General features: G+C 38.2%; 1 pseudogene; it reads right to left on the reverse strand.

The window, feature by feature from the left end:
* Nucleotides 1-368: 368 nt before the first annotated feature.
* LOC131074927 (pirin-like protein) lies at nt 369-2,378 on the reverse strand (annotated as a pseudogene).
* Nucleotides 2,379-9,821: the final 7,443 nt, after the last annotated feature.

Raw genomic sequence — 9,821 nt, forward strand, 5'->3', positions numbered from 1 at the left:
GTGATGCCAATGAAATCCTAAATTTTAAATGTAATCGTACTAGAGTTATGATTAAGTTGGCTATTATATCTATCCCTTCTAATTCCGTCCCTACATTCACACAATTTACAAACTATTTCTTTAATATGTCAATTTATGTTTAAAGTAACATTTCTTGTTCAAAATAATAATTCTTTAAATAAGACAAGATGTGATAGTTTATAATCACCAACATTAAAAGGAAAAACTATATCAACAATCACCTAATTGAGAAAATATAGATGATACACTTTCAACAGATTTTTGTAAAAACACATAAATGCATATTTTCATACATTATTATTATCAATTATATACAAATATACCCCATCTGAAAGAAATGGGTGATCTCCGAAAAAAGGGCAAATGCATTCAAACAAACGAATACAATTTTTCGAAATGTTATTGTCTTACACTGCAATGTAAGCTAGGGTTTCCCCACAGCAATCCATAAGAATAATTTTCTTAGAAAGGGAGTGCTGGAAGGAGGCCCCGTTGTTGTCTACAGAGAATATCCCTACTGTTGGGAATAGACCTTCAAATTCGCATGGAGTCAATCACTAATGGTGAATGGATAGAGACTGAAAGTGAAATAAAAATAAAGTTTAAGCAATCTCGGAATGCCATACATTGGCTCTCTCAAACCCATTTCTACCCAAATGATAATCTTGAATTGTTTGCACTATCTCTTGTCTTGTGTTCATCACGAACGGTCCATGTTGTACCACTGGCTCATTTAGGGGTTGCCCTCCAATTACTACGAATCTGCAGGGCTTGCTGTGAACATTGTTATTCCACACACTCACCCCATCACAAACTGCTCAATACAAGTGTATGATGAGCTCCCACAGGAGGTGAATTCGGACTACCAAAGCTAGCCTCACCTTCTAGCACATACACAAATGCATTCCAACCCTCTGGAATTGGCAGTGAAGCACAGCTTGTGCCTCCATTTTGAAATCCAAATACATAGTAGGAGTCCTTTGTATAGACAGGAGACTCGATGCCCAAAGCTTCTCCTGCTATAACAGTCGCCTTCACTCCATCTTTCTCAACTTTGGGTATGTCTTTGCCCTCAAAGTTCTTGATATTTAGGGTCAATCCTGACCACCATAAAAACATCACAATTAAAACATGAAAGTTTTCTTTCTTGAGAAATTGCTCCTTGATATATTAAGGATTTTAAGTTGAGAAGGCACTCACATCTTATCTTTGGCAGCCAGATTTACCCACAACTGCAAACCATGTTGCAATCCTTCTCCAGCCGGCATTTCAGAGTGGACTATACCCCGGCCTGCAGTCATCCACTACAAAATGCATTGCAATAAAAATCCTCAGCACATGACCATCACAGAAAAGAGTGAAGTACTATAATTATGCTGGCGACTGTTCTAGTGAAGAACAATAAATTCAAAACCTGCAGATCGCCAGCCTTGATGGTGCCCTTATGTCCTACAAAGTCCTCATGTGTAAAGGTTCCCTGTATTTAAAAAATAAACAACATTCTCTAAGAAAACTTTTAAACCCCTACAGATCTGACCAGCAGTCCTGGATTGTTGAAATTATCAAATTTCTATAATCTATATAATATAGAAGATAATGTAGTTTCTGAATTTGATTGTATCAAATTTATTTTACATCAAGATTTCAGATCACACTTCATGAACCATCATCAAGATAAAACAGAGCTAAGATTTTCAGTATCAAATCCTCCCAGAAGCCATGGCTCATTTATTTCCACCTTAACTGTATTTTACATTGAAAACATCTACACACCCATACTCAACCCCTGCAGCTGTGGTGTTCTTAAAAATGAGAAAGAAAGGAACAAAAGATGGTACCTCGAGCGTGTATGTCACAGTCTCGAAACCTGCCCAAATCATATTATCAAATCATTAGTGTGAACAGAGCAAAGAAAACAGACTTAAAAGGTGTCAAAATCCAACATATAAATATACCTCTGTGAGGATGGTCTGGAAAGCCAGCAGGAGCACTTACTGCAACACACATACACATTCGATTTGTTAAATGAAAAACAATCACACTTGTCAGCAATGCTTTAAGTAGAGACCAACCAACCTGAGAATTCATCCAGTAACAAAAAGGGTCCAAAAACTTCAATTCTGGTCTGTTTACAACAAAGAATTTGATCAGATAGACAAAAGGAATGATTATAATGATATTTTACTAGATCAGGCAGTCTAGAGAACTGAGTACCTGCCAATACTGCGCCTGACAATGGCTCCATCTCCTTCATATTGTTGTCTGGCCAGCACCTTCTTCTCTACAACGCGTGGTGTCACAAATGGAGTCATGTGACTCATCCTTCAAAAATTCAAAACTTTTCTATGCAAATAATGAAATATCTTGTAGTTGTCGCACTTGAATGAGGCGTAAGGTGAAGTCCGCCCAATTTATAAGGATCACAAGGTATGAGTATGCATGGGGTGCTGAGGGGCTAGTGATGTCTTCGTGACGTCATGAGATGTGATGACGTCAGATTGCGTAACTCTGCTCCAGGTGAACACGGACATTTCGGTTCAAAGGTGGATTATACATGCACGGAAAATTCTTCTTGACATATTCCAAAGTATTTCCTGAGTGTTGTAAAAGTCAAAATTATTACTGTATTAGTTGTGATCAGCGTATACAACTCTTATTGTCTACTGCCTTTTGACTTGACTTCCTTGGCGAGATTGAAATAGTTTTTGCGTTACTCATAAGAAATATGTGACGGATCATTCAAAAATTGACGGCTAATCCCACAATTTCATCCCCGACAAAATGACAAAGAGAATTTTATGTAAAGCATGATAAGAAAGGAGAGAATCTAGCTAGGTATCGTCTTCAGACTAAAATCTTAACCCTAAAAAACTTGTGGAGCTATTACAAATAACATGTACAATTACTCCTCGTCCAAAAAGAGCATGAAACAGCCACTTAAGACAAATGTATTGTTGAGTGAAATTTTTTTTTTTTGCCCGGTATGATGTCATGTAATCGCACATAATAATATTATTTTTATAAACAAAAGAAGCTAATAATATTAATAACAAATAAATTAAAATGTAAGGAGTGTAAGGAAGCAAAGGTGTGCAGAAGCGCTTCCTACGCTAATCTTGAGAGGACGATTATGCAAATTTCAACTTAACTATCACAGAGATCACAAGAAGCACATAGAGTAGAAATAAAACAACAAACACATAACACGGCGATTATCGTGGGGAAAACCCATATGGGTGAAAAACCCCACACTCTAAAACCTGTATAGTATATTAACAAATCAACAAGAGATTACAATACACTTGCAATGCAAGTTCTTACAAGAGCATCACCTCAACTCAAGCTCGGAGAGACTTCACTAGCATCCTTCTAGCACCCAGCCTTGCAAACCAAACTCCATCATACAAACTCCTCTCCAAGCCCTCATTATATAGGAATTTTACAACCTGGAAACCATTTGTGGTTTTACAATACCATGGGCAAAACCTCCATGACACATGTTGCCCACCCTTGACATTTGTTTTTCCAAGATAAGAAAACCAGGTTAACTATAGTTACTCACGTCCAAACTATTATCCCCTATTTTTGACCCTCATAACTAACATGAAATGTGTCATATAATCTCTAAAAATGGCCCTCCTATATTATACTATGGACAGGGCATCTTTTGACAACTCATATACCTTTTTCCAAGGCACCGACACATGGGAAACCTCCCAACTACATTTGGAACAATTTACTAAAAAATTGCAAGGTTGAGACACATGTATCTCAACATTCTCCCACTTGTCGAATACCTTGCAAGAGTCAGGGGATTCATATTACCATGGACTCAACAGTCAAGGGCCAAGAGGCCCATAGACTTCGAACACCATCTAAACTTCTCTGTGCTCACGGGCTTAGTTAATGAATCAGCAACATTCACCAAAGTTTCTACCTTCTCCAGCTTCACCCTGCCATCCTCAACCATATCTCTCACAAAATGATATTGTACATCAATGTGTTTGGTCCTGACATGAAAAGTCGAGTTCTTCGCTAGGCAGATTGCACTCTGACTGTCACTATAAATTGTCCCTACACCCTGTTTAAACTCTATATCTGAACACAATCTCTTATGCCAAATGGCTTCTTTGCAAGCATGAGTAGCTGTCATATACTCTACCTTTGTAGTGGACAAAGCGACCACAGCCTATCGCTTGCTCATCCAACTAACTGAACCACCAAATAATGTAAACACATATGCACTGGTGGATCTTCTTCTATCAACATCACCAGCCTAGTCTGAATCCACAAAGCCTCTAATATCCAAGGAATGCTCATTTCCTATTCCTTGAAAACATATAGAGTACTCTGAGGTACCCCACAAGTATCTAAAAACTCTTTTTACTGCATCCCAATGTGCTTTTCTTGGATTAGACATGTAACGGGAAAGTACTCCCACTGCTTGGGCAATATCTAGTCTTGTACAAACCATAGCATACATCAAACTTCCAACAGCACTTTGGTAGGGTACTCGACTCATCTCTTCCATCTCCAATGGGGATGTAGGACACTGTGAACTAGAAAGCTTTGTTCCCATTGTAACAAGAACACTCAATGGTCTAGAATCTTGCATATTAAATCTTCTCAGAATAGTACCAACATACTTACTCTGGCCTAGCCAAAGCTTTTGTTTTGTCTATCTCTTACAATCTCCATTCCCAGAATGTGTCTTGATGCACCAAGATCTTTCATATCAAATTTTGCCGAGAGTTGAGATTTTAATTCTGCAATCAAACCTTTTCCTTTCCCAATAAACAGCATGTCATCAACATACAAGGCAATAACCAGGAAACGATCACCATCTGATTTGAAATATATACAGTGATCAGATTTAGACCGCACAAACCCCAAACTCAATACATATGTATCAAACTTCTGGTACCACATCCTAGGACTTTGTTTTAAACCATACAAGGATTTCTTCAACTTACAGACCAAATTACTTTTACCTTTTACCACATAGTTCTCTGGCTGTGTCATATAAATTTCTTCCTCCAAATCTCCATGAAGGAAAACAGTTTTTACATCCATTTGTTCGACCTCTAGATCATAAGCTGCTGCAATAGAAAGCAAGAAATGAATGGATGTCATTTTGGCTACAGGAGAAAAAATCTCACCATAATCTACTCCCTCAACTTGGGAGTAACCTTTTGCAACCAAACGTGCTTTGTACTTCTCTATTCTTCCATCTGAACATATCTTCCTTTTGAACACCCATTTGCAACCAACAGGCTTTCGTCCTTCAGGCAATGCTACAAGGTCCCATGTGTCATTCTTCTTAAGAGCTGCCATCTCTTCATCCATGGCAATTTTCCAAGACTCTGAATCATTCATACCAAGAGCCTCTTCTATAGATTTCGGTTCATCAATATTAGCATTCAAAGCAAATATGCATCTCCAATCATCAGGAGAATATCCATACCTTTCAGGTGGTTTTCTTTGTCTAGTAGACCTTCAAACAAGTTCAGGTTCAGGTTCTTCTTCTTCTTCTGATGATTCAGAACTCGTAGACCTCTCATCAACTTCCTGTCTTTCTAAGGGCCTCGATTCAACTTTTTTAGGTGTAGTAGGCAGTTGAATCACATCTTTCTTTTCTTCCTTTTGTTTTGGCTGCACTGTAACAAAAGAAGACTTAGTTTCTCTAAAAATAACACTTCTGGAATAAAATACCTTTTGTGCAACAGGATCCCAAAGCTTGTATCCTTTCACACTATAACTGTATCCAATGAATATACATTTAACAGCTTTGTTATCCAATTTTGTCCACTTCTCCTTTGGCACATGAGCATATGCCTCACAACCAAAAACTCTCAGATGACTAAGTGAAGGCTTGTGGCCCGAGCACGCTTCCATTGGCGTTTTATCAACAAGAGCTGATGTAGGAGACCTATTTATCAGGTAGCAGGTAGTGGCTACAGCTTCAGCCCAGAACTTTTGCTCTAGACCAGCACCACTTAGCATACTCCTAGCCTTCTCCATCAAGGTCCTGTTCATTCTTTCTGCAACTCCATTATGTTGTGGAGAATATGGAGTTGTCTTCTGTCTCTTAATACCACAATCTTTACAAAATGTGTCAAAATCATTGGAACAATATTCATCACCATCATCTGTCCTTGAACATTTTATTTTCTTTCCAGTCTGCAACTCAACCATTGCTTTAAATTCTTTGAAACGACTAAAAACTTTAGCTTTACTCTTAAGAAAATAAACCCATGTTCTTCTACTAAAATCATCAATGAAAGAAACATAATAAACTGATTTACCAATAGAAGAAATATCAACTGGACCAAATACATCCGAATGGATTAGATCCAAAACACTTGAAGACTTATAAGAACTAGAGTAAAACTGAATGCGGTTTTGTTTTCCATAAATACAATCCTCACAAAAATCAAATTCAAGATTGCAATCATTCAACCCATTAACAAGGTTCTTATTTTTCAAAGTTCGTAGACCCTTCTCACCCATGTGATCGAGTCTCAAGTGCCACAACATTGTCTTCTCTGTAGGCAACTTTGATTCGGTAGATAGAGCACCCTTGGGTACCCAAAAACCATGACCATCTGCTGAAAGAGACACCCTCTCCTTTTCCAACATAGTCTTTATCACATTCTTACCAGAAGTGCTATTGCACTCAACTGTGCATGCATCAAGCTGGTACAATGTACCCATTTTGCTTCGTCTTGCTATTACCATAGCACCTCTCACCATTTTCACACTTGCTTCAGAAAACTGTACATGCACACCCGCATCTATTAGTTTGCTAATAGATAACAAATTTCTTGCTAGTCTTGGGATATGCAAGACACCATCAAATCTTCTAGTTCTACCATTAGAAAATTTAACATGAACACTTCTACGACCAACAATATCAAGAAAGGAGTTATCACCCAAATACACCTTACCACCATTAAACTTTTCATACTTACTAAACCAGTTTCTAATAGGAGTCATGTGGAAAGATGCACCCGAGTCTATCAACCATGCATTGTCACCTGCACGAGTGGCCAAGGCTGCAATAAAAGCATCTCCATCTTCCTTCTCGGACTCGGAATCAGAATCTTGCTTCTTCTTCTTTTTCTTCTTTTCTTCTTTATAGTCCTTTCGGAAATGTCCGGGCTTTCCACAATTCCAGCAAATTACCTTGGACTTACTAGGAGATTTTGATCTCCCCTTACTCTTGGACTTAGAACAACCATTCTGCTTTTCATTCTTGCCTCTTTCTTTTGGTCTTCCTCGAACACTCAGAGCCTCTTTGGCATTCAGAGAAACCTTCCTTCTCATCTCCTCAAAAAGTAGAGAACCAACAACATCCTCCATCTTCAAGATGACTGCAGTGCTCCCTATGGCCATCACAAGGTTGTCCCATGAGTCTGGCAACGAACATAGTAGGATTTGGCACCTTTCTTCTTCATCCATTGGTACCTCAACTGAGGTCAACTGAGTCACCAACATATTAAAACTTTCCAAATACTCAGAAACTCATCCACCTTCTTCCATTCTCAAGGAGTGCAACTTCTTCCTCAAGAAAATTTTATTCACAAGTGATTTTGCTTGGTAGATCTCACTTAGCTTCTTCCAAAGCTTCTTCGCAGTATATTCTTCATTGACATTAATCAAAATTGAGTCTGCAAGGCACAATCTTATGAGACCTTTAGTTTTTCTATCCATTACATCATATTGTGCAGCTAAAGTCGGATCTGCGGGCCTCGACTTATTCTCATCAACTGCATCCCATAGATCTCAATCAATCAACAAATCTTCCATCTTCAGCTTCCACATTTCAAAGTTTGTGCCAGAAAACTTCTCTACATCAATCCTCCCTGATATACTTGCCATCTTTACAATCCTACAATACAAAAATGAAATACTCTGCACAAGCTCCCACTCAAACCTTGATTAGCTCAAAAAACCCTGTACCCAACAAATAGAACCAAAACTGGCCAAGCTCTGATACCACTTGTAAGGAAGCAAAGGTGTGCGGAAGCACTTCCTACGCTAATCTTGAGAGGACGATTATGCAAATTTCAACTTAACTATCACAGAGATCACAAGAAGCACATAGAGTAGAAATAAAACAACAAACACATAACACAGCGATTATCGTGGGGAAAACCCATATGGGTGAAAAACCCCACACTCCAAAACCTGCATAGTATATTAACAAATCAACAAGAGATTACAATACACTTGCAATGCAAGTTCTTACAAGAGCATCACCTCAACTCAAGCTTGGAGAGACTTCACTAGCATCCTTCTAGCACGCAGCCTTGCAAACCAAACTCCATCATACAAACTCCTCTCCAAGCCCTCATTATATAGGAATTTTACAACCTGGAAACCATTTGTGGTTTTACAATACCATGGGCAAAACCTCCATGACACATGTTGCCCACCCTTGACATTTGTTTTTCCAAGATAAGAAAACCAGGTAAAATATAGTTACTCACGTCCAAACTCTTATCCCCTATTTTTGACCCTCATAACTAACATGAAATGTGTCATATAATCTCTAAAAATGGCCCTCCTATATTATACTATGGACAGGGCATCTTTTGACAACTCATATACCTTTTTCCAAGGCACCAACACATGGGAAACCTCCCAACTACATTTGGAACAATTTACTAAAAAATTGCAAGGTTGAGACACATGTATCTCAACAAGGAGAACTCTTCCTCTCCTCACATTCGCCGAATACTTGTCAAGTCATATGCCTTGTTCTAATGGATTCCACTGAACTATTTTGCTTTCACATGTGGAAAATGATGAAGAAAACAAAAGTCCAAAGTAATGGAGAGCCATCGATGACCAAGATTTATATTTTATGATGAACAGGTAAATTTTAACGGTTCACAACCATTAACCAACTTTAATATTGATGTTAAGGAAGAGTTTGGAGTAAAAAAAGGGAATTTTCTTTGGATTTGGAAGCTTCCGATTTGATCAAGAGTTGACTAGAGATATTAAGTTTCTATGACATAAGTAGGATCTCACCAATGATTTCGGCCCTATTTTTCCGTCAGGACTGTAGAACTTTTAAAGTTTATAGAGGCCATACAATTCCGTTGTAAGAAGAACACAAATCTGTTTCTTCAGTTGTAATGGTAAAAAATGCACACTATAATTCTATTTCAATACATATTTTAAGCTATTTTTTTTAATGGTGTTAATTTTTTTTTTAAGAGTCGAACTCGATACTATTTTAGTGTCTACACCACATCCTAGTCATTATATGCATGCCCTTCAATATGTTTTTGATTAAGAGAAAACAAGTTTTGATGGGCCCCTGAAACCCATTACAACAAAAGATCAAAAGATAGACATTAAAGCACTACAAAAAGCCTGAGACAGCAAACATATAAAAGACAGCTGACCAACCAACAAAAGGCCAGCAACAGAAAGACAACCAACAACAAATAGGACTGATAGAGAAAAAGCCAAGGCTAGGTAAAGTTCTTAAGCAACTCGACATCTTCCAGCTCCAGTTGCTCCATGTTATCAGCAGCCCACTTGATTTCCTCAATCTCCCTAGTTTGGCTTTTCTTTTTTCTGGTGCTCGCACGAGTTTTTGTACCATGACCGGTCTCCTTATCTTCAGGGGTGTCTTCCTTCACCTTAGTAATGTTTGCAGAGGCCTTATCCCTTGGTCATTATCATGCTTGCTGATAAGAACCTTCATACTTGTAGAGGCATCCTTTAAGATCTTATGACTCTACTCCTCAATCTTCTTGAGTGTGTTCTCAACCCCTTCTAGC

The sequence above is a fragment of the Cryptomeria japonica genome, chromosome 5 (genome assembly GCF_030272615.1).
Source record: "Cryptomeria japonica chromosome 5, Sugi_1.0, whole genome shotgun sequence".
Taxonomy (NCBI): domain Eukaryota; kingdom Viridiplantae; phylum Streptophyta; class Pinopsida; order Cupressales; family Cupressaceae; genus Cryptomeria; species Cryptomeria japonica.